This window comes from Anser cygnoides, chromosome Z (assembly GCF_040182565.1).
Source record: "Anser cygnoides isolate HZ-2024a breed goose chromosome Z, Taihu_goose_T2T_genome, whole genome shotgun sequence".
NCBI lineage: Eukaryota > Metazoa > Chordata > Aves > Anseriformes > Anatidae > Anser > Anser cygnoides.
In genome coordinates, this window is record NC_089912.1 from 59,729,275 (window position 1) to 59,751,862 (window position 22,588).

General features: G+C 46.2%; 1 long non-coding RNA gene across 1 annotated transcript in view; it reads right to left on the minus strand.

Moving 5' to 3' along the window:
- The window catches only part of LOC106037323 (uncharacterized), a 51,623-nt gene continuing 29,035 nt past the window's right edge, over positions 1-22,588 (minus strand). Inside the window, exons 15-20 of the long non-coding RNA XR_010827856.1 lie at positions 18,250-21,817; positions 17,579-17,967; positions 14,940-15,138; positions 2,726-2,856; positions 2,504-2,600; positions 1-2,070 (exon numbers count right to left, since the gene is read on the minus strand). This is a non-coding gene — a long non-coding RNA (uncharacterized lncRNA). The remainder of the gene's footprint in view (positions 2,071-2,503; positions 2,601-2,725; positions 2,857-14,939; positions 15,139-17,578; positions 17,968-18,249; positions 21,818-22,588) is intronic.

A 22,588-nucleotide genomic window follows, 5' to 3' on the forward strand; every position in this document is an offset into this window, starting at 1 on the left:
CTTCCTCAGCCACAATCAAGGGGATTGAGAGTGGTTGTACGACAGCAGAGCCGTGCTCCCTGCTCACTCCAGCCATTCAGTTTTTCAACCAGGATGAAGCAACCTGCAGCTCCTGCTTTGCACCAGCTCCAAACCCGCACGGGAGAATTTAAAGATCTGCTCAGCGCCAGGGGTGAACAGGGGCTGATTTACACCTTGAGATACGGGCACACGAGCAAGCTTGCTCGTTTGTAAACCGAGGATGATTTATCCCTCTCGATTCAGTATCTTTCAGGAGGCACGGTATGTCAGCTCCATTCAGCAGCCCTTCTATTTATTATTTTATTCCCGCATAATCTGCGCTCTGAACAAAGCTGCACATTGTTCTAGCCCCTGGCTGACAAACAGAAACTGTTTCTCAAATTCCTGCTGCGTTGTTTTCCTCCCGTTTTGCTGAATCAGCTTTTGACTTTCATGAAAAAGCTTTATTAAAAAAAAAAAAAAGTGAAATCTGCTTTTCTAATTCCACCTCCCTAAGCAGCTTCAGCAGCGTTTTGTTGCTCCGACAAGCCAGGATGCTCTTTGTGCCAGGTTGCCCAGACTGCTCTGCCCCTAACATCCCATCCCAAAGCTCCGAGAAACAAAGCAAAGGATGCAGACTGGGCTTGGGCACATATTAACACAGCTTTTCCATCCTGCTTTTTTTGGGGGAAAAAAAAAGAAAAAAGTTTTTAAGGTGGGGCACAGCAGGTTGCAGATTTTAGGAGCTGTTTGGGTGAACTGTGCTCAGAACGGGTCCTCCACCCCACAGCGGAAAGGTCTGTGGGAGGTCACAGAAGCCAAGGAAAAGCTCCCAGTGCCCGTTAGGCTGCAGATGGCCTCCCTGGTCGTTGCAATTAGGGCTGACCTATTGCAAAACGCACGCCAAGCATCTCCCTCCTGGTTTCTGGACTCCTGGTGACTCTCCAGAGCCCCCGGAGATTACGCTGAAGCAATCGCAGATAGAATATTTTGACTGGCTGGCTGACCACAAGAAGGGGCTCTGGTTGTAACAGCAGAAGTAGATCCAAGGTTGGTCATCAACAGCGATACTTGTGGACAACCTTGAGGTCACAGTCTAGCCCAGACATACCAAATATACTCCAAACCCCTCAGCAAGCTGCCGAAACCAGACTCTGAGGTCGCTTGTCTCTGTTCCTACAGGATGCTTGAAACCTACCCAATTATTCGGGCCTTGACCCCGCAAATTCCTCCACGACCATAACCTCATTTTCACTGCACCTACAGGCCCCAACCACAGGCGAAACCGCTTCAGGTTTGGACATCAGCTGCTTATTGAAGCTTAGGAGGTGGGAAACGATCAATGTCACCAGCAACCCAGCCTGGCTGAAGGTGATTTTCAAGGGTAAAATCTGCTTAAAGACAAACATTTATGCTGGCTGCATCTCGAGCGCGTGGTTTTCCTCTTTGATTTGTATTGCAGATGCACAGCAAACACAGGACAGTGTTGCAGAGCCACGTGAAGGTTACCAAGGGACATCTCAGGACATGCCAAGTGTGCCCCCAGTTATCCATGTGGCAATCCCATACGCAGCTGTGTGCAAGCACAGGTTAGAATAAACAGGAAGACCCGGCCCGTCTGAGTCCCACACACGATGTCAAAGACCAACATTGACCAAAGAAGAAAAGAAAAGCCAAACTTATTTGGCAGCTACAGCCTTTTCCACTGTAGGACGTTATCAGAGCTCCTACCTGCAGGAGAAACAGTTCCTGATGTTGGGAATTGATGTCTCAATTCCCTGCCTCCGGGTAGAGTCTTGTCCCCAGCATCTTCTTTGCACCCTCAAGGGAACACACCAGGAGGACGGCATTTCTGTGGAGGTCCCTCATTAATCCTGTAGAGCTCCAGGGCAACCTCGCATCAGTTACAGAAGTAAAGCCAACTCCACTCATCCACGACCAGACCTCTCAGGTAACAGCTGAGGGACGGATTCCCCAAGCGCCTTCAGTCTGGGAGCGTTCAGGTCAGGGCACGCCAAACCAAAGGGTCCATTTGCTGTCAGATCGCAAGCCAAAGTGGTGCCAGACTGACTAAAACACAAAAAAAGACACAGAAGGGCCTGAAAGAAGAGCTTTGTGCAGAAAGACCACCGATAAAACACTTTTCTCTGTGACAACACATCTAGTTTTGACTGTATTGGCTTTTTATGGCCCAGTTTAGGGTCTTAAGATTACACATCTGAATTTTTTTTTTTTTATGGCTGTACTTTTAAGGTGTTCAGATGCCAAGAGAACAGGTTTGCAGGTGGGAGAAGAGCTGGCTTAAGTGCTGTCTTCAAGAGATAAACCCAGTAACTGGAGGATGGGACCCCTGTCTCTTGATGAGGGGCCTTGGCTGACCCTGTTTTATACTCATCTGCTGCTCTCATGTCCCTTATTCTTCAATCATCCAGAAAACAGACCTAAGATGGCAATGCTCCCTGCATAGAAGCCCTCTCCTAAAGCAGAGGAGACCGTGCCGTACCTAAATCTGAGGTCCCAGACCAGTTCTCCGGCATGTTTGCAAGCACACTCCCACCAGGACTCGGCATTTTATGGACTTTGTGGTTGATGTTTTCACTCTTGAAGAGACAAGAAACACAGGTTTTGCACAGGAGTTTCTACATACACAGGAGTTTTAGTCTACGAGCACCAATTTCTAGATCTGTAGGTAAAAATAAAACACTCTTCTCAAGTCTACACTCACCTGCTGCACAGGGTCTGGGCTTCTTGTCAATCCTCCCCAACCTCCTCTTCCTCACACCTTCAAGCAAAGCTGGCCCAAGCATACTGAGAGGACACTGGATCAGACCTCAAACTGCTGTAAGCTCTAGGCGCCTTTGGTGTGAAAATTGGCAAGTTCAGGGGTTATTAAAAAGGTGCTTTGAGTGCCAAGAGCCTCATGAGGCAGGGAAGGCCTCCCACCACGAAGGGGTTCTGCTCCCAGCTGGGGATCTCTGTCTACGTGACAGAATATAAACCCAGGGGAGCTTCCCAAACAGCTAACAATTATTTCAAGAGACACCTATTATTGCTTGTTTGCCCCTTTTTTGGTTCTGTTGAGGTTGGTCTTCACTAAAACTCGCCTTAGTATATTGTAATGCATTTATTTTGACACGAAACTATTGACTTTTTCACCCTCCTTCTTTTTGCCCCCCTCATTTAAGGTGCACTTGGGATTTATCCCACCCATACAAAGTGTGTGTTTAGACCACCAACATGCTGGGTAACTCCTGGCAGGAGCAAGGAGCCAACTTCAAGATGAGCAAGGGTTTCCCTTTGCATAGCAAGGGTCGCAAATGTCGACCTGCCCATGATGTGTGACCACGAGAAGTATCAAGGAGGCTTCCCAGAGCCCTTAGACCTCACTGGTAGGTATGGAAATCAGGCTGGAAGAATAAAAAGACACACTTGGGGATTAGTTTCGGAGCATATGGCTGCATGGGCTTTGCATTTTCAGCCACTGGCGCGTTAGAAGGGGGAGAGGCACTTGTAGGAGATGGAAAAGTTTTGTTGCACATGAGGAAGGAGAGAAACTTCATTATAATCGCTTGATCACTCAAAGCAAAGCAGCCCGGTGTACCAAGCCCATCACAGCTTTCCTCTCAGAAGTACTATCAAACATAAATCAACAGCAATTACATGCTATGCAAAATCGGAAAACCTGAGAAGGACCTGCTGTAGATTTCAAGAGAAGAGCAATTATTATTAATAAATAGATCCAACTCCCAGCATGGTCAGTGACGGAAAATAGGACCTCATTTAGTAGTACTCAAAATATCTTCCTAAAAAAAAAAAAGAAAGTTTTTCAAAGCACTCCATTTATACCTAGTAAATACAAAGGATGTGCATTAACATGCCTAAGTGAGCGATTTTTGCTCATGGGCTGTTGCAATAAAACCCAAGGTATCTTTTACATGAAGCCAAATGGAAGAGGTTACTTCAGCAGAACTAATATATATATATATTTTTAACCCAATGCCTCAAGGCCACAGTAGCATTTTGGGACTTGTTTCTGAAAAAAATGTTCCTGTTATTATGTACTGAAGACACAATATTCCCACTTCCATGCCCTGAAAGCTGCTTATCCGGTGAACGCAGAAATACAGCTTCACAGGTATGAAAGGCACCCTTTCCCAATCAGAGCTGATTTTTTCCTTGCTAAATAACTTATTGTTTGTTTGCTTTGAAAAATATGATAAGATAAAGGTTTATATTTTCTTTCTCTGCATTTAAAGTTAAGAACAGTTTGCTCTCCGTGGTCAAGCTTTTGCTTGCGTGATGATAAACCCACCCGATCCCGACTGGATCACGGGCAATACGGTTCCATCCACTTCAGCCCCGCAGCTCAAGAACGCATATATCAGGAAAGTATTCACGCTGACTGACCCCCATAAAGAAATAAAGAGTATCATTTCCTGTGGTTAGCTGTGCCAAGAGTTAAACACCTGATGACTTTCCTTTTACTCTATGCAACTCAGCCGCCAGTGGTAAATGCGTGTCCCTTTTTCCTAGGTTAAAATAGTATTTACTAATTAGGACTTTCTCCTGTGAAAGTAGTCATTTACACAGTGAAGTCACCACGTAATCATCTTGCTGATCCAATAAGTAGACAAGCTCTTCAAACACAGCAGAATTCAACTTCTTCCCCAACCCTTTTCCGTTGTCTCAGCCCAACTCGACTTCTGTTTACTCTCATGCACCTTGCCTAAATTGTCAACATCCCGTAGTATTATATCAGGTTTGTGGAGCTGAAACATTGGTCTGGCTATCACTATACACAACGGTAAAAATGATTATCCCTGGTAACTCCTCCAGAGTTTCTACATTGAGTTCTTTATCTTGTTTTCCTTAAAAAAAACAACACACCAACCATCCAACCAACCACAACAACAAAAAGAAAACCACCACAGTCTGCTCTTCAGACACCAAAGGTTTAGATCCGACTTAAATACCTGAGATGAGGATGCAATACCTGGTCTTTTGGAGTTTATCCTAGGTTCCTCCAAATCACCCCAATCGCAGCCCACTTAATCCTTTTTACGGACGCAGGGAACAGTACTGAAATCTTCATCAGTTTTCACAGAGTACAAAGAAGCCTTTCCAACGTCAAAGCATCTTACATCGATATACTGCCTTTATCAACCGAAGCCGTAATTTCCCCGGGTAGTGAAATAGGACTGTTTTGACAAAAATCTGCCACTTGGCAGTGGGGAGCTCAGCATTTAAGAGCACGCTGACAGCACCATATGCCAAACTTCCCATGAATTGTCCTGCTGGTTCATCTTTAAACAATTGCCTCTCTCCAGGTACATATGTTTTAGCTGATTTACATCACAGAGTGTTTTGCCAGGCCAGTCTGGCCAGCACAGCTAGGTTTTAAGGAATATTCCATGCTAAGCCCTTGGTGAGCAATGACCAAGCACCTCTTACGCACCTGAAATCCTCAGCAAGTAAAATCCCCGATCTTTGCTCTGCCTCACGTCATGATAAAAATCCTCTTAAGTGTCACAAGAACAAAATTTTTTCTGATTCCTTAGCCAGTTTGCACACTGCTGTCGTCTCGTTACTTGTCGTCTGCAAGCATGGCGAGCTCACAACAAAAACAGTGAACTGGGAATGGGAGCAAAGACTAGATGCTTTTTTCCATGTTTAAAACAGGGGAAGAGCAAACAAGGACCTAACTAGTAAAATCTCCACTGCTATGTGGTAAGAGAGAGAAGAAATTACAAAAAAATTATCAGATGTTACAGCATCTGAGTCTTATTTGCTACCAAGGAGAACAAGATAATGTACATTTTTCTTTGTTTCTCATAAACCATTTTTTTCATGCCAGGTTTCCAGAGCATGGTTCTGCAACACGGTGTTTTTCTTGACTGGGCTGAAGGATAATCCAGTTCTCTCTCATCTGGAAACACCTTACAAAAACACACTCAGCGTTTATGGAGTACCTTTAATCTTAGCTGAAGTGTTTATGGACCACGGGTCTAATTCCACATTCAGCTGCATCCCTGCAAGCCTGCGCTGGTTGGGAGAGAGAGGAATTAAAGGATGGCAAAAAAATCACTGCAATGTGTGCAACAGCAAAATACAAATTAACTCCGTATGAAGCCCATTTGGCTCTGGCAGGGCCTATTTGTTTTCTCCCTGTTTTTCTTTATTCCTGGCTATTCCTGCTGCTCAGCATCAGGAGAAGATAAAGAGAAGGCTGTAGTTCACCTCGCATAATAAAACAGAGTATTACAGGGTACTTAATTGGTGAGGGAAAGATAATAGATCTTGGAGGCCTCAAAATTGAGCAAAATCCCATTTTGCCAGGTGCTGTGCAGGTATCCGCTGAATAATAACGTTCCCCAGGGATCATATTGCATAAAGCAGCAATATGAAACGTGTGAAGAGAAATAAAGGCACAGGAAAAAAAATAAGGCAAATCAGCCAGATCACAAAACCCATCAAGAGCTCCTGCTAAAAACCTACATGGGCCACACAGGCCAAATAACCTCATGGGAAAGCTGCCTCCTTCCTGCATCCTCCAGGCAGTCTCAAGGGCTCAAGGTCTGTCAGCAAGCACGGCCTTAAGAGAACGACCTCCTTAAATAACACACAAAAATCCTGAAACCCTAAAGCCTTTTTAAAAAAAATACAGAAAACCTTTCAGCTGGAAGGACCGGGTCAACCGAAGGCTCAGCACCACCCTGATTTGCTGCAGAGCTGGGGGGAGAAATGCCGTGCATGAGGCACGTGCGTCTTCGTGCTACTCTGCCAACAACCAGGCTTCTGCCTGCTTAGGGGGTCTGCTCCGTCAGGGTCTGCAGAGCTTGAACAGCTTAAGGCTTTCATCTGGAGGGACTGAGACGTGCTGTTTTTCTTTGAGACCTCCCCACGGCATTCATTAACGTATATCGGGAGGAGCTCATTTGCCAGGAGTTTTCCCCAAACCTCTCCAGGTTTTGGAAGACAGACAGAAGTTGGGCACGCTCAGGGATTCCTGTCTTAAAAGTCTGACATCTTCCCCGATCCGACTGTTTCCTCTGCCTAGATCTATCAAGCAAAGTCTTTTCTGAACCATCCAGAGCCGTGAGATTTGCTGAAGCTTGAAACACCTCGGTCTCATGACAAGGACGGCGCTGGGTGCAGAGCACTGGGACGCGATAAATCCCCGCTCAGGACACACGGTGGGCAGCGGTGCAGAGCTCCGTGATCCCAGGGTCCTTTTTGGCTGCTCCCAACCTCAGAGAAAGCAAGGCAGACCATACAGAGGGGCTATTTTGTTTGAAGGGCTTAGCCCAAACGCTGCCAGGTGGAAGCCAGCCAAGATGCAGCAGACCGTGACGGACAGACCCGCACCATCCAGACAACAGCAGGCACCAGAGGCGAGAATTTGGCCAAGAAGGGCAAAACACACACGTCCACAGAGTCACTTACATGCAGGCCCATTTCGGTAGGGGGTCAAGTCCAATTAGGTACTTTATTACCCATTTAAGACTTGTCTGGCTTTCAGGGCTGGAAGAATGGCGGTGTGCGCACGTGAATCCGTGCCTCCACCAGGGACGAACGGTGATTTGCATTTGAAGCGAGCCACTGATCCCATTCCCAGGCGGTTTACTTGATGCATGGCTTAGCAGGAGGGGTGGTTCAGTTTTATTTACCCCGGGACTTGGCACAAGCCGATGGCTCCGCATTCACCAGGGGCTCCGAGGACATCAGCCCCGGCTGCCTCCTCTCGTTTTCAGAGACCACATAGAAAGACTGCAGGTTTGCATGGGAACGAAGGACTGTGCACCTCCAGCGCCAGGTCATCATCCCTAAAACTGAGGCTCTGAAGAGCTGGGTTGTTCTGTCGTTCTGGGTAGAAGTGATGATGTAGTCTTCATAAATCGGTTTTAGGAGAACACTGTCAAAAGTAAATATGCTTTTTATACAGGAACTTGTTCATTATCCAAGTGAAGCGTTCTCATACAGAAGCAGCCAGAACTTCTCTGGCTCTCACGTTGCTGGAAGAAGAAAATCGTGTGACATGTTGCTGGAGGATCAGTTTTTCCCTCGGTCGGCAGAATATCATCAGCTCTGACTCAGATCTTTTCACTTTAGCTAACTGCCCGTTGTCCAAAACACAGAACCCCATTTTCTCAACTTCCATGTGGTCACCCCTTGCATGATTGAGACAGAAAGCGCGTGGCTTGAATGCAAAAGAGAAGAATTTCTTAGAGGTATTTGGCAGAATGCCACTTCAGCCAAGTAACAACAGAGATGGGACTCGTACTCTTATCTCTTCACCTACTTGGGACTTGTACTCTTATCTTTTCACCTACTAGGTGATAAATGCTTCAACAAATTTAAGAAGTCAAGTGGCCTGCACGACAGAGCTCCTAATCCAGGAACAGATGTAAAATCCTTTCCATGTTAGCCAGTTTTGAAAGCTGGAACAGGCATTGGGAATATCCTTGTGCCACGGCTTGCAATCTTAAATGCAATGTACTTGATACGTGGCCACCACTATATTCTTGCTCGGTTGGTATAGCACCCGTGCGGAACAAGATGTCCTATATAAAAGCATTTTAGCAGTGCCCTCAGTACCGCAAAGTTTTTGCGGGCAGAAAAATATAACCTCCTAGTGGAAGGTGCCCCTGCACTCAAAGAGAAGATAGTGGTCAAACATCTAAGTGCTGGGATGTGATTGTTGAAGTTTTTGACCAACGTTTCCCACCGATGCATGGCTACCTTGCTGCAGCACCCAGGTAAGGATGGAAACTTCAGTTCCCGTATAGGAGGTACCTAGCAGAAACAGACAAAGCTCTTTCAACGTTTGGTTCGTTTTCCAAATAATACTGTTTGTGACAACCACATTGCACTGAAACGTGCTAAGCATCAGCCAAAATTAAGGAAAAAAAATAATTTGAACCTGAGCTGTTTCTTGAGCAAGGACTGGTGGCCTCAGTCACTTAGTGACGATAAGAAAGAGCAAGGCTTGGGGAAATTGAGGTAGAATACATGAAACAAGGTAAAAGAACATAAAAATCAGGGTTGAATCCTGCTGAAAAGGTGACCGAGAAAGGCTAGGATGGATATAATTGTCAAAAAACTAAGCACAGTAGGAAGCAAGCATGTGGTAGAAGACAGAGTGGTTTGAGTCTGGGTTCAGAAATACCACCAGGCTCAGCCAGCTGAGGTCCGTTATGAAACGGGACAATTTCAAGCAGTCCCAAAGAGACATGTCCCAGAGGTTACCAGAAATGCGAGGTTGATCAAGGACAACAGCACAAGCTGGATGGGGACGACGTGCATGAGAAACCTCAACAATAACAGGGAATGTAACAAGGGAGTGAGTCAAAGGGCTTCAAAATAAAGCATCATCAGGTTCCTAAATATAGTTCAGTTGTCGTGGATGTGAACTTGCACCAGTCTCCCACATGATGGAAAGAAGTCAAGAACAGTCAAAGAGCTGAGGTCAGTTGACAGGATGCGACACTCAATACGTGGACGTATAAAACAATTGTTTCAGGTGACAAATGACAGCAATAATAGATGCTGGGGAAGAGTCAGTGATTCATCAGATGCCCAGACACACAGAACAGTGAATGAGAAAAGTGAATGCTGACATCAAAGTCAGCCACAAAGAAAGTTCAGACACCAAATTAAGGCCCTAGATCTTGAAGGGAATACCGAAATGCCAAGGGGTGCAGAAGAACTGGCTCGCAAGGATCAAAAGCGAAGGTGCCTTTCCTTAGCAATCTGAGTGAAAAACTGAAAATCTGGCTTCTGAACATCTGTTCCAATGTGCAGGACTCAGGCAGCTGAAAATCCAGCCCTGGCCTCTTCGGAGCTGCTGCTGTGTCACAGGAGGAAGGGCTTTTCCTCCCCCATGTGCAAATAATGTAGGCAGAAACCTGATACACCGGTCCCTGAGCCTAGCCAGCAGCACACTGATGCACAGAGACCACTCTCCTGAGCTTAAAATAAGTAAATAAAAGCTCTGTTTGTAGACTTTCTACCTGAAACATTTGTTTAGAAAATTATCAGTTACACATGTTCAGGGAAGTCTGCTTGTTTAATATCCATCTGTTCCTTCTGGTGTAGAAACACAGATTTCCCATACCTAGCTGCATCTCTCAGGTCAGCATTGCACTTGTTGGGACAGTATTTTGGGAGCCATAATCCTGCAGTAGCTCAAAGCCTGGCCAGATCAGTACCTTTTTACCTTTTTCAGATGGTGGAGCACCCAGTTCTGCATCTGGTACATCCTGAAAGGAGCTGCTTAGGTTTATCCGACTGCCCAAACACAGTTTCGAGCTTTTTCCTAAATCCAGCCCTCACTGTATATCCTGACCTTCTGAAAAATCTTGCCTGAATACTTGGAAACACACCCTGGAGCGACTGCACCATAAGGTTTGGACCAGCATCTGAGAGCCTGAATGCTTTAAATGTCATGAACCTGCAAAACTGGGCAGGAGAACTGCCTCACTCCCAGTATTACTGGTATTCTCTGATTTTGCTTGGAACGGCCCGATACTGCAAAATACAGTCTCGGTAGACTTTCAGGGGTTTAGTAAACACTAGTCTGGATATTCATATCTCCATCTATTAATGTAAGCATTATGCAGTGCGTGCACTGCTGTTTCACTCACGGGTCAGCTTAAGGGCTCGCTGTGCTTAACCGGGCTCTGCTCAAGTCCGGCAGCACCACCCCAAAAGATCTGTTATCCAGAATCTGTGCTCGGGACTCAGGTTACACCAGGCTCCAGGGAATTAGTGGTTGGAGCTGGCCTTTTCATCCGGCCACTTCTGTAGTTTAAGCACCTGCGATCTGTGTATTCAGAAAGTCCTGGAGAAAAATGTAATAGGGGATGAAGAGATAAAGGGAAACAATCACAATATTAAACATCAGAAAAGCATGAGAGAAAACTGAGGGGGGAGAAAGCAAGACAAATCTTAACGATTGCATGAGAGGAAGGGGAAAAACAACAAGGATTGATTAAAAAAACCATTTTGGATACAGCTGCTAAGGGGAAATCTTTGCTACGGGGAATTCAGCAGTTGGCGGATGTGGATCGCTCCCTGTTGCTCTGCCTAGAAGTGCATCCTCACTTTTTTTGGCACTCCCAACCTGTCGTCTTTTTCTTCTGTTCAGCTTGTAAGTCATTTGGGATAGGACTTTTTGTTGTACGGCAGACTTGTCCAGCAAGACTCTGAGCATCGTGTCTTCTACAGGTGCTAACAAAGACCGCTCTACCCCAGGGAATTGAGTTTTGACAACCTAGAAACATAGTCAAGAGATTCCTTCTTTCCTGCCAAAAATGTAATTTGCCTTTTTTTAAAGCACACCCATGAAATACATAAACAGGAACACTAAGTTCTGTTTACGGGAAACCTACAGAAACTTGCTGCATAAAGAACAACCACCGCCAATTCTTTTCTCCATCAGGTGGTCCTCCCAGATGTCTCTACCTGGTGGGCATTCATCAGCTTCTCCTCGTGTTTCTGGGACTGCTCCAGGTAATTTTGAGTCAAGTTAACCAGGCGGCTCTGCTTTACCCTGCTTGGCTGCCTTGGCTTTTGCGGAGCGTTTTAGGGATTGCATAAATGACCAGACAGACATAAATTCCCCATGAATATATAATTGTTAAGGAGCATCTGTGTTTATGTCATGACAAACCTTCCCTGCTAGGATCCTATTTATCTAGCCACGGAGCTTGTGTATATATTTCTCTCCTCCTACTTAAACTCTCAACTGAGAATCCCTGTCAAAACCTCTGGATGCTCTTGGAAAGTTTGAAATTAGAGCAGATCTCCTTGGGTGGCTCTTACTTCTACAGTGGATCAAATCCAAACTGGAGGCCAAACTGCAAACAGTTTGGAGGCTGCTCTGGAAGGCTCCATCGAGTCAGCCTTGTACGAGGGCCAAGGCCTTACTTCTGCCCAGACTGTAACTCCCAGAAATGCGTTAAGACTGGGATCAAAGAAGAGAAGAAATGGAGAAGAATCACTGCTGGACTGCTAATCCTCCTCATCCCCACCACACCGTTCCAATTTCAGGCCACCAAGCAGAACACAATAGCTGCGTGATGGATGAGTTTGCCCGCTCACTGTACACAGGCCTTTCCCTAAGTTTAATCAGACCGTTTTAGTCACCTCTGGTGCACACGATTTGTGCCAGATCTGGATCTCTAAATCAATCAGCCCTTCAAAGGGAAAGGCTACACCTTCCCACATGTTTGCACAGCATCGAGGGCAATAAATCTGGTTCTGACAGGGCCTCCAGACAAACAATACCAAAAATAAGTACTCAGCGTCAAAGTACAGCAGCTTTCTCGTTCAATACCAGATGAAAATTGGGCTGGTATCTGCTCAGAGCGAGATGTTCACCAGGACCTTGGCTTTCCCCAGCCTCAGTCAGTCAAAACTCCTACCTGCTCACTCCTCAAAATCGATCTGGAAAATACTTTACATTCCTTTTTCGTACCACATAGCCTCGCTGCCAAATTGCACACGCCTACGTTTGGCAGGACTCCCTGACCTCGTTATGCTCTATCTATGAGTCAGAGTAGATTTCCCATGTATCTTCTGAATTAACGACACCAATACTCGCAGGGTGAAAGGATTCGCTGAGGAACGGCTCCAAGTCCCTCTCTCAGTTCTGAAGTAATTTCTGATCTTCACAGGAAACCCATTTTTCTTCAGGCAAAGCTACTGTGATTAAACAGCACAAGTCCTGCTTCAGCAAGAGCACCTGGGCCTACAGTGGAAGCTAGGAGAGGGCCAAGATCTTTGCCCTTCTTACACCCCTATAACATCTTTGCAGCTACCAACGGAGGTAAGAAAGCCACCGTTGGCTCTAAGATATCAATGCTTGAATGCATTGAGTGCTTTCTGTATGCCAACTGCCAGAAAGACATGATTAGGCCTCCCCTCCACGCTCCGTAGGTACGTCCCATGAGTTGCTGTGCCTGAGCCTTACCCCCCTCAATCCCTACGTGCTGTAGGGAGGCTACAACAGAGCCCTTTTTCTGGGGAACCCAAGGAGCCATCTCTTCTCAGGGAGGTGTTGCACCTCAAAGCAATCCACCAAACCTAATTCATCATTTTGAACCGTAATTCATCGCTTGCAGAGGCGCCAGCCCCACAGCAGTGCCCTGAGACCACCACAGCATGGCAACATCCAGCCAGCAGGCCTGGCTCTCCCTTTCCCTAACAAATAACATCTCTGCAGACCCGAGGATCACAGAATCGCAGAATTGTAGGGGTTGGAAGGGACCTCAAGAGATCATTGGGTCCAATCCCCATCATCGGTCCAACCCCCAAAAGGATGCCACTTCCTTCCTGGGGAAGGATCCGCTCACACCATTGGGTTATGCTCGGGTCATGTTTGTCAAGATCTATTTTCCCCTACAGTAAAGGCAGCCAGAGGCTTTGTTTATTTGTTTAATAATTTGTTTGGGTTTGTCGCAAATAGAAGAAATCAAACTTCAGAAAAAGCATCACGGCAAATTGCAAGACTTGTGAAAGAAACCCGTGACCTGGCAACGCTACAGTTACATACAGGAATTTGGGGATTTAAGAAATCAGGGCTTCAGAAAATGCATGCGCTAAGAAACTCTGGGCTGGAGAGCCAGCTTCAAACCCAACATGAAGCCAACCAGTTAGTTTTGCAGCTGTAGTCTTAATCCTATCATCTTTGGCTTTCACCTTCACCCCATAAAAATCCAGAGGAATCGAAAGCAATAGCTTAGCACTGAATTACTGCAACCAAGACCTTCCTGGCCAACCTATTCCCTGCACTTAACCGGTACACAGGCTTACTTAAATTGAAAAAACAAATGGGTAACTTGAAAATATAAAAAGGGCTGAGATTAACTGAACCATACTCCTTGCAATATCATTAGATATCTTCTTGAAATATCACTTTTTGATTCGCAAAGCTTAGGGACATGTGGCACATCCAGGGCCATAAAGGGCTTCAGAGCATGATATTAGAAGTTCTGGGAGAGCAAACCTCCAGATTATTGAAGTTAGCTAAAGAAAAAATTCAGGCTAGCCCCCCTTCCTTTGCAATTTTTGACTATTTTTTTTGGTGTTGTGTGGAACATTACAGAACACACAATAATTACTTTTTCTTACAGTGTTTTAGAGAATCTATTTCTATTTTTAGTTGTGCTTGGTAAAAATATCTATGAAATAAGAAGTCTATAGAAAAATACTCATTTATGAAAAGTATTTTTGAAACAAACTGCAACCACCAAAGAACAACAACAACAAAAGCCAACAAGCAACCACAATTTCTATTTCCCACCGGTTTAGCCATTACTGTGGGCTCAGACTTCTCCTGGATCAGGAAATAAACTTGGAAAGCTTTGCAACTTCTCATCACTCCTCTTTTCCAGCGTGCCATGCTCAGCACTTAGGAACTTTTTGTCCCTCATGGTTCAGGTGTTCCCCTTCCTCCACTTAAAATTTCTCATCAAGTCTTTAATAACTTTTATTTTGCATACAGAAGCAACAGCAAGATGTGCTGTATGAGGTGTGCTGCAGAGCAATGCGCAGTCCTGGCATTCCACATGCTCTGCACAGCTATTTACGAATCTTGCCCCTTTTCTTTTATAAAAATATATTTTTCATATTAGGTGTTTATCTCTGAGGAAAGAAATGACAAAACTCAAGGAATAAATAGCCCAAGATCTTGACTGTGCCTTGCTTACCCCAAGCAATGTGAGTCAACAATCCATAAATACACCTTTGAGAAGGTTCTTGTTGGTACTTGTGACTCCAGTTCCCGTTAAGCTTCACACAAATTGAACCCTAACGCTTCGTGGCTTTTGCCAAACCTCAGTGCTGATATAAACAGCTACGGACCTTCTGAGGTTGGCCACACAGCACCTGCTCATGCTGGGTTTAAGTTTTCCCCATCACAATTCCTATGGTCTTACCTACAACCTCAAAGCCTCTGCCTCATCCTTCCGGGTCTACTGTATGTCTTGGGATGTCAGAAAGGTCTGTGCCTGCTTGAGACTCTCAGCTCCATTTGGACATTCAAAATGAAGATGGCAAAGCTTGGCTCAGAAGTGTGCCTCCAACGTAGACACCAACTTTAGGGGAACGTTAGACAATGTCCGGCTGCACGTAAGCCTATGGGAAGCAAAGAATCGGCCATAAGAGAAAGGATGGTGCTGTAACTACTTCCAGGAATCAAAGATTATATATATAGTTAGTATCTACACATAAATAACGGGTGCATTTGCCAAAAAAATCAGGTGCAACTGCATGTTTTTGTGCCGTATCAAAGAGATTATGGCAGACATGACTTTGGTGCCCAAGCTGCCTCTTTTGCATCCACTCTTGCAAACCAAGTAACGAAGGCAATGAGTTAAACTACCGGGCAGCAGATTCAAAACAAACATCAGGAAGGTCCTTTTTCATCCAGCGCTTAATGAAACTGGGAAAAAAAATGGGGACAAAGTGGTGTAGGTGTCCATGTGAACAGGTTGTAGGTGGGATTAGACACTTCTAAGCCAAAATCCATCCAAGCTGCAGATACTGCCCCTGTCTTGAGAAGTCCCTATGATGCTGCCTGCACTCCAGGAGGACATAGCTGCAGAAATACCACTTTTTTTTTTTTTAATATAAGTTCCCCAAGCACCTGCTACCAGCCCCACAGAAGGGCAGCAGGCTGGGCAAACCACCTGCAAGCTGCTATAGCCAGAGCTCGGGGTAGCGTGCGGCACAACCACAGGCACAGCCTCACGCTGCAAGGCCCGTCTGAGCTCACCTATTTGCACTGATAACACAACAGCACGGCGTATTAATTGCAAACAGGAGGGAGACCGGAATACCAGCTGCTTGCTGCACGCGCCGATGGCCGGCCACCTCCCTGCTGTCAGCAGCTGCTGCCTCTCTTGCTACGGTTGGAAATCCTACGTAAAAGTGCCAGGGCAGAGACTTAGAAAAGCCTTTCCAGGGCAAACGCTCTCCCTGATGTGGGCTGGGAGCACCAATGCAAAGCAGGGAAATAGAAACAATAAAATATGTTAATTAACACTCTCGCTTACTGGAGAGCAGAGCTGGGCCCCAAGGGGCAGGCGACTTCGCAGCAAGCTTCATCTCTGCAGCACTGCTCCCTTCAGCTCCTAAAATCAGCGGTAGAAACCACTTTTCTTACAATTATCTGGAATATTCAAGATGTAATTTAACCCAGCCTCAGAGCTGCTCCCGTAGCCACCATCCCTCCGAGAAGCCCGGTGCCTCCCAGCGAGAGCCTGTAACTGCTATCTCCCCTCAGGTTGTTTTGTCTAGTCCTGAACACTTTGATTCGGGGAAAATGAAAACATCCCTGTCTGTTTTGAGCGATTTTTACTGGGATTTCATGCACAAGGACAATTCTGCAACACTCCTCTAAGTGACAACTGAGAGGACAATTAGTTTAACTGCAAGCACTAACCGCATTTTCCCCAGAATTTGGGAAGACTTTTTTTTTTTTTTTAATTACTGTTTCAATGCCAAGTGCAGCATCACTGCGAGCTGAGAGGATTAGCATTTACAGCCTGGAAGGGATTTTAATGGAGTAAATATTTTTAAGAGAAGGGAAAGAGCCTTTGTGGGAAAGTAAACTCACTGAGCTTCAAAAACTGGATGAAGGACAGAGAAGGGGACTTTGAGCTCTGCGAGATAACTGTGTCCCCCTCCCTATTCCCCAAAGGGAAACTTTTCCAGCCTGCATCTACTGGAAAGGCGATGGAGTACATGTGGGCACTGCATCTAGGACTCCCAGCTCTGCGGTCCCCTATGCCCTCTCCTTCCTACCTAGGCACTGCAAAGCAAGAACCATAGAAGTTGCACCTACACTCTTAAATAAAACAGCCAGAAAGTAAGTTCAAGCACTGAACCAGCTGTAATCCATACTAATAAACTGTTCACATTTCCTAGAAAGTTTTTTTCCCATGCACAACATGGATAGGACTGAGCCCAGCTGGGCTACCAGCACCCACGGCCAGACTGCCATCACCCAAAGCTGTCCTCCAGCAGCCTTCACACCGGGGATGCATGCGCCCCCTCAGGGAAGCACTGCAAAAAGTCCCAAATTCCCTGCTAAGCTGCTGCTGAACATATATCCAAGCTGTGTGCATGCAGGCTCCCCAGTCCTCATTCCCCTGAGCTCCTTAAAAAAGGAAAGAATCCCCCTAGCAAGCCTCTGTGCACAGATCCCTCCATTACACAGCGTGCTGTTACTTCTTTGCATCCTCATTTCATCACAAGAGAGACACTGAAGCAACACCTCTTACAGCATCGAACTGTCTTCTGAGAAAATTAGTGTGTGTCCTATTGCTTGAGTCATGCAAGTCTGGCCTGAATAAAATAAGAAACATAGTTGGATGTAGAGGTTTACTTACAGAAGTTTGCTCGTTTGGATGGCTATATTCGATTTATTTGTGTACAAGCAGCCCAGTTATTTGCATTAGAAAACCTACTACTGCAGCCACGCAAGAACGGATGTTGGTAGTCATTCTTGGATTGTTGCACACAGTATAACTGACATCAACTTTGAGAAACAACTCAGCTTTCTAGAAAGTACCTGTGGGAGAAGGGAAAGCCCCAGCAGCTGAAAGAATTCCTCGCTTCCCTTTGCTTGGGGTCTTCAATGTGAAGGGTTTGTCGACATGCCCAGTTTCCATCATCTCTCTGGATCTTTCAAAGGGCGATTACAAAACACGAGAGGATGAGTTTGTGAAACTGCAGCACTCGCCGGGAATACCTCACTTTGCAACGCATGTTCAGATCAATTTCTGTAAGAGTTTACTACAGTCACAGTTAATTAAATCCTTTTGAATATGCTGGTGTGATACACAGGAGATGAAGGATGCGTTGCTGCTCCTGCATGACGTCAGGAAGTTCATGCCACGATCCCACACAACGCTGGGAGGGGTGCATTCACACAGCTTGCTGCGAGGGATGACTGATCCGCTGCAAAAGCAAGAAAAGTAATAACAGCTAAATGGAGGAATCAAGCATCTTGTCATTTAAGATCCTTTTTCTTGACACCACCGAGAACGGCCCTCTCATGCTGCAGGAATTTTTCTTTATTCTGAGCAGACTTAATTTTTTCTCCCCTCCTTTTCACAAAAAAAAAAAAAAGATCAGGGAGAGGAAGAGAGAGCAAGACAAGGCAAGCAAAACACCTCCTGTTTTTTGGGGAACCAAGATCCCCTTTGACCATATCAGGACAACCTCAGGAAAAGTACATACCAGGTTGGGAATATTTTGCAGGTGGAGTCATAATCAACTGAAACCCAAAAAGCTCACTCGGCATCCTGTTTTCACAAGCACGGCCAAGATTCCTGCTTTGACTTGATCCTGAGCAAGCAAGCCAGCCCATCCCTGCCAGATGCCAAGGCAGGTTGTTCTGTTATCAACCGACAGCAGTTCGGTGACATGATCTTTTCTTTATTACTGTGGGTTAGGTTGGACGCACCATCGTTTGGAACACCAACAAACGACTTTAAAAGCCCCGAACAAACCCTTTCCCCCCCAACCCCTCTTTTGTATTTGTGATAGTGGTATTTGCTGTCGGAGCGCCCACCCTGAAATATGCTTTAACAAAATTAGTGCTTATTACATGTGGAGTCAGCTTTTAACGTCACATAAGCCAAGCCTGAAAGCAATTCTTGGGCTCTCCATGAAATCCCCTTGATCCCCGTGCTAAAAGGCAGCTATTTCCAGATGATACAAAGCACCTGTCTAACAGGGGGGTTTGGGGCAAGAAAATCCCATGCTCCAGCCAAAACAGCGGGAGGAACTTCTGCACTGTTGAACTGAATTCCTCGGTTGGCCACGTAGGCTAGATTACACGTTAATGTCATGCTTTGAGAAAAAATTCATCATTAAAGCATCCGAGTGAATTCCTGATCATCACCAAGTCAGGAGGAGGCATCCCCTGCTCCAGGCACACATGCAGCACAACCACCTTTCTCTGTGGCTATAAAGGGTGAGAGTTCAGCTGGCACACCAGTTACGAGCATAATTACGATCCTTGGAAGAGAGAGGAGAGTCTAAAGGTTGGCCATGCCTCTAAGCAAGTCAAGGTACCTGCTTGCAGGGGAGACCTTTGAGCAAACCTCAGTGAAGTCCAAGATGCTCCTTGAGTCTCTTGCATCGACATGTAAAACATCCCAGAAATTGCTTCAGAGAAAAGAGGACCTTGGTGCTGCTCTGGATAAACTGCTTGAAGTTATTTAGGGACCTGTTCTGCTCACGGTTGCACAATTTGATTTAATACTTTATCCAGAGCCAGTTCCTAGCTGTGACTGATCACAGAAAAGTTACAAAATAAGTCATATTTGCAAGGTAAAATTCAGCTGACGTCTCCCCTTCCTGTCTTCCCAGCATGACATAGCCTTTACTCATGGACTCGATTACTCCTAACCTACACATCTGACCCCATCCATCATCTGCAGGATCATTCAGAAAGCATCCCGACCCCACAGCGTCCCACTCCAAGCAGCCAAATGCCTCCAGCCACTGTCCTGCAGTGGTTCGAGCGGCGCAGAGAGCATCCAGCACGTCGCAAGGGCCACACACTGCACCGCCAGCACCTGGGGATGTCTCTTATGGAACAGAGTACATGAAAAAGCAGACAAAAGTAGGACTCGGAGCAGAAAAGAAGCTTGAAATTCTGTTGCCAAAGCACGGAATAAAACATCCAAAGGCTGAGGCACTGTGATCCAGCTGAAGCACCTGCCTCTGGGCCCGGCTCCTGTGAAGGACGGAATTTAGGAAGCAAATCTGAGTGTCCTTGACTGTCTGGATTTTGTTTCTGTGCTGTTACAGACGCAGTGCCAAGATTCGGAGCTGTACAGACTGAACGGAGAAGGGGCTTGCTAATCCCAAGCGTTCAAAGAGGATGAGTCAGGCCCTCGAAAACATCACAAAATCAGAAAACAGAAACAGTTCCCTTGTGACGTTCGAACGCCTGGGGCACGTTTGCTTTGCGGTCCACAGAATTCCCCTGCTGTGGCGAGGAGCAGCCGTCATTTCAAACAAAACCCTGAAATTTTGACAACGTTACCGAAATCCAGCTCGTGGGACCCCAAGAAAGAAACCCCTGGGAGGTCGTGGAAGCGATCACACCACCAGACGGGGTGATACTGCTGCAACAGGGGGTCTGAGCCTCTCAGCAGGACGAGGGATGACACAGCAGGATGGAGACACCACCGTGGTCCACCACAAGAGAGCAAAAACAAATATTTTGCAGGTCACCGAGTCATAGTCACCTCACTTAATCTTAGGCTGCTGGAAGTTTGACACACAAGTCTCAGCGAGAGGTTTCTTGCAGTCAGAGGAGATAATGGGCACTTTAGAAGATGACTTAACTTGGGTTTATCGTTTTCCTTAGGGAAGGATGAACATGCCTGGAGAATCCCTCCTGGCTGCAGAGGAGAAAAACAATTAACATTGGAGTTCACATTTTTCCTACCCTCACTTTATTCCCCGCTCAATGTCAGCAGCCGCCCTGAAAAGATTAAGTTCTTCCAAGCACTGTCAGCTGCAAACCCGTTAGCTTGTATTTTTGTTTTAAATGACACAAGGACACGAAGGCGTGATTCCTCCTGCATTTCCAGCAGGAAATATCTGCAGCCCTACAGCTCTGAAGCTGCAGACTAGGCACGCTTCTGATCTCTACCAGCTTTAATCCCAATTATCGACTGTTGCCCCATAATCTGCCTACTAGCAGCTCCTATCTAAGAGAAGCCAAAATAATACAAAATGCAGAAGGAAAGTTGGTGGGCAGAGCTGGCCAGGAATGTACTCCCTGCCACCCTTGAAGTTGTGTAGGTTTTTGCTTAAAGCCACTCTTTGTAGGGAGAGAGAAAATCCTAAAGGACCCTGGGAGTTAGAGTTTTTAAGTCTACAGTCAATTTGTTGTTCTTCTGTTTCCCCGAATTTGTCTTTCTGTGAACCAAAACCACATTTTCTCCTTCCTATCTCTCAGGTGTTCCTGTTGTCAGTTACCAGCAGTGACAAACGGTGAACTTTTTACATTCCGGCTTCTTAGAAAAACAGAAAAATCGAGCTTCTGCTAGGGATGTGCAGCCACTCGGCCTGCGCACAGGAGGAAAATGTCACCAACTAAGTATTAAGCGTCTCATCCAGGTGGACATTTAAATCCAGCTAATCCATCCAACAACGAAAGAGGGGAGGCAGGAGCAGAGAAGCCACTCCCGGAGGAGTTTGCTGCTTTTAGGGCCGGACAGCCCAACTTTCGCATCCAGCCCCAAATTCTTTTTTCACTGTGGTGTGGCAGCTCAAGCAGACGAAGCTTTCAAGGACAACATCCACTTCTGGCAAAAATATTTGATATAAACATTGGCGAGCCATTTTGAAGGAAGAGGGGACAGTGTTTACTGTCGCCGAGCAGTAGAACAGATAAATAAAAGCATTTTCAAGCATGTTCAGCTGAGAACTGCTACAGGAGAAGTACCGCTCGTTCACGAAGCCTTTGTAGGCCAAACATCAGCCCCCTCTCACCTGGTGCTGCCTGCACACTCTTGCTTCACAGGGAAGGAGCTGTTAGGAGATTTTAAGACCCCCGATAATTAATTCCGTCTTTTTCTGAAGTGTTTCTGCGAACACTGGCCCTTTACCTGCTCCCCCCATGCCACCTTCCTCTCACCCACGGCCCGGGGAGAGCTCGTGCTCAGAGCAAACACAACCTTGTGCTGACTGCTTACAGAGCAGGTAGGCCGTTCAGTTCTGGTTTTGGAGGTACACGTGGCGTACGCTCAGCCTCAGGCTTGCTCAGGAAATTGCCTTGCATCTAGAAGGAAAAAAAAAAAAAAACCCACACAACTCACCACCACAAATCAACCATCCGCAGAACATAAACCAGGGCACCGACGTGAGGCAGCTCTATCAGCACTTACCGCAGCGAGTGCTTCCTGAAACTTTAAACGTTTAAACAACGCGAGGGCTTTTGTCTTTCATAAAAGAAATCCGGTGCTGTAAATTAGCCAGCTCTCCAGGAAACATGACAGAAATCCGCTCACCCGTACCGACCTCCAGGGTTCAGCCCATAAAACCGAGAAGCTTTCCTTGTCAATAAGAGGAACTAAAAAGCTGAGTGTCTCTCAGACGTTTTTAGGGAACAAGGTCACCTCGCGGCCCACCGTGATGTCACCGCAATAAGAGAAGGTGTTTTGGGAAGAGCTGGACAGATGACAGGGCTGGGAGGGAACGGGTGACCAAAGCATGCCTGTCTCTCCTGGCCTTTAGGTGTTTTAAGGACAAACCCCAGCAGCAGCCCCAAAATCCTATTGGTAAGGCTCCGTTAGCTACCCATAACCTCAGCTCTGCAGCATCAGAGGCTCTTTTCCAAACAGAACAGCACTCTACCTTCATCTTTTTTTCCTTCCCCCCCTCATGTCCCCATTTCTTGTAAAGCCTAGAGGCAGATAACTGCTTGTAAGCCAACCCATAGCCAAGAAGGCAGCACAAAATTATCCTCAATTCCTGCAGAATTGGTGCAGGTGGCCACTAAGAGCAACGCCCTTTCCCTCGTGCGCTTGGGCTGGCAAATAACCTTTAATTC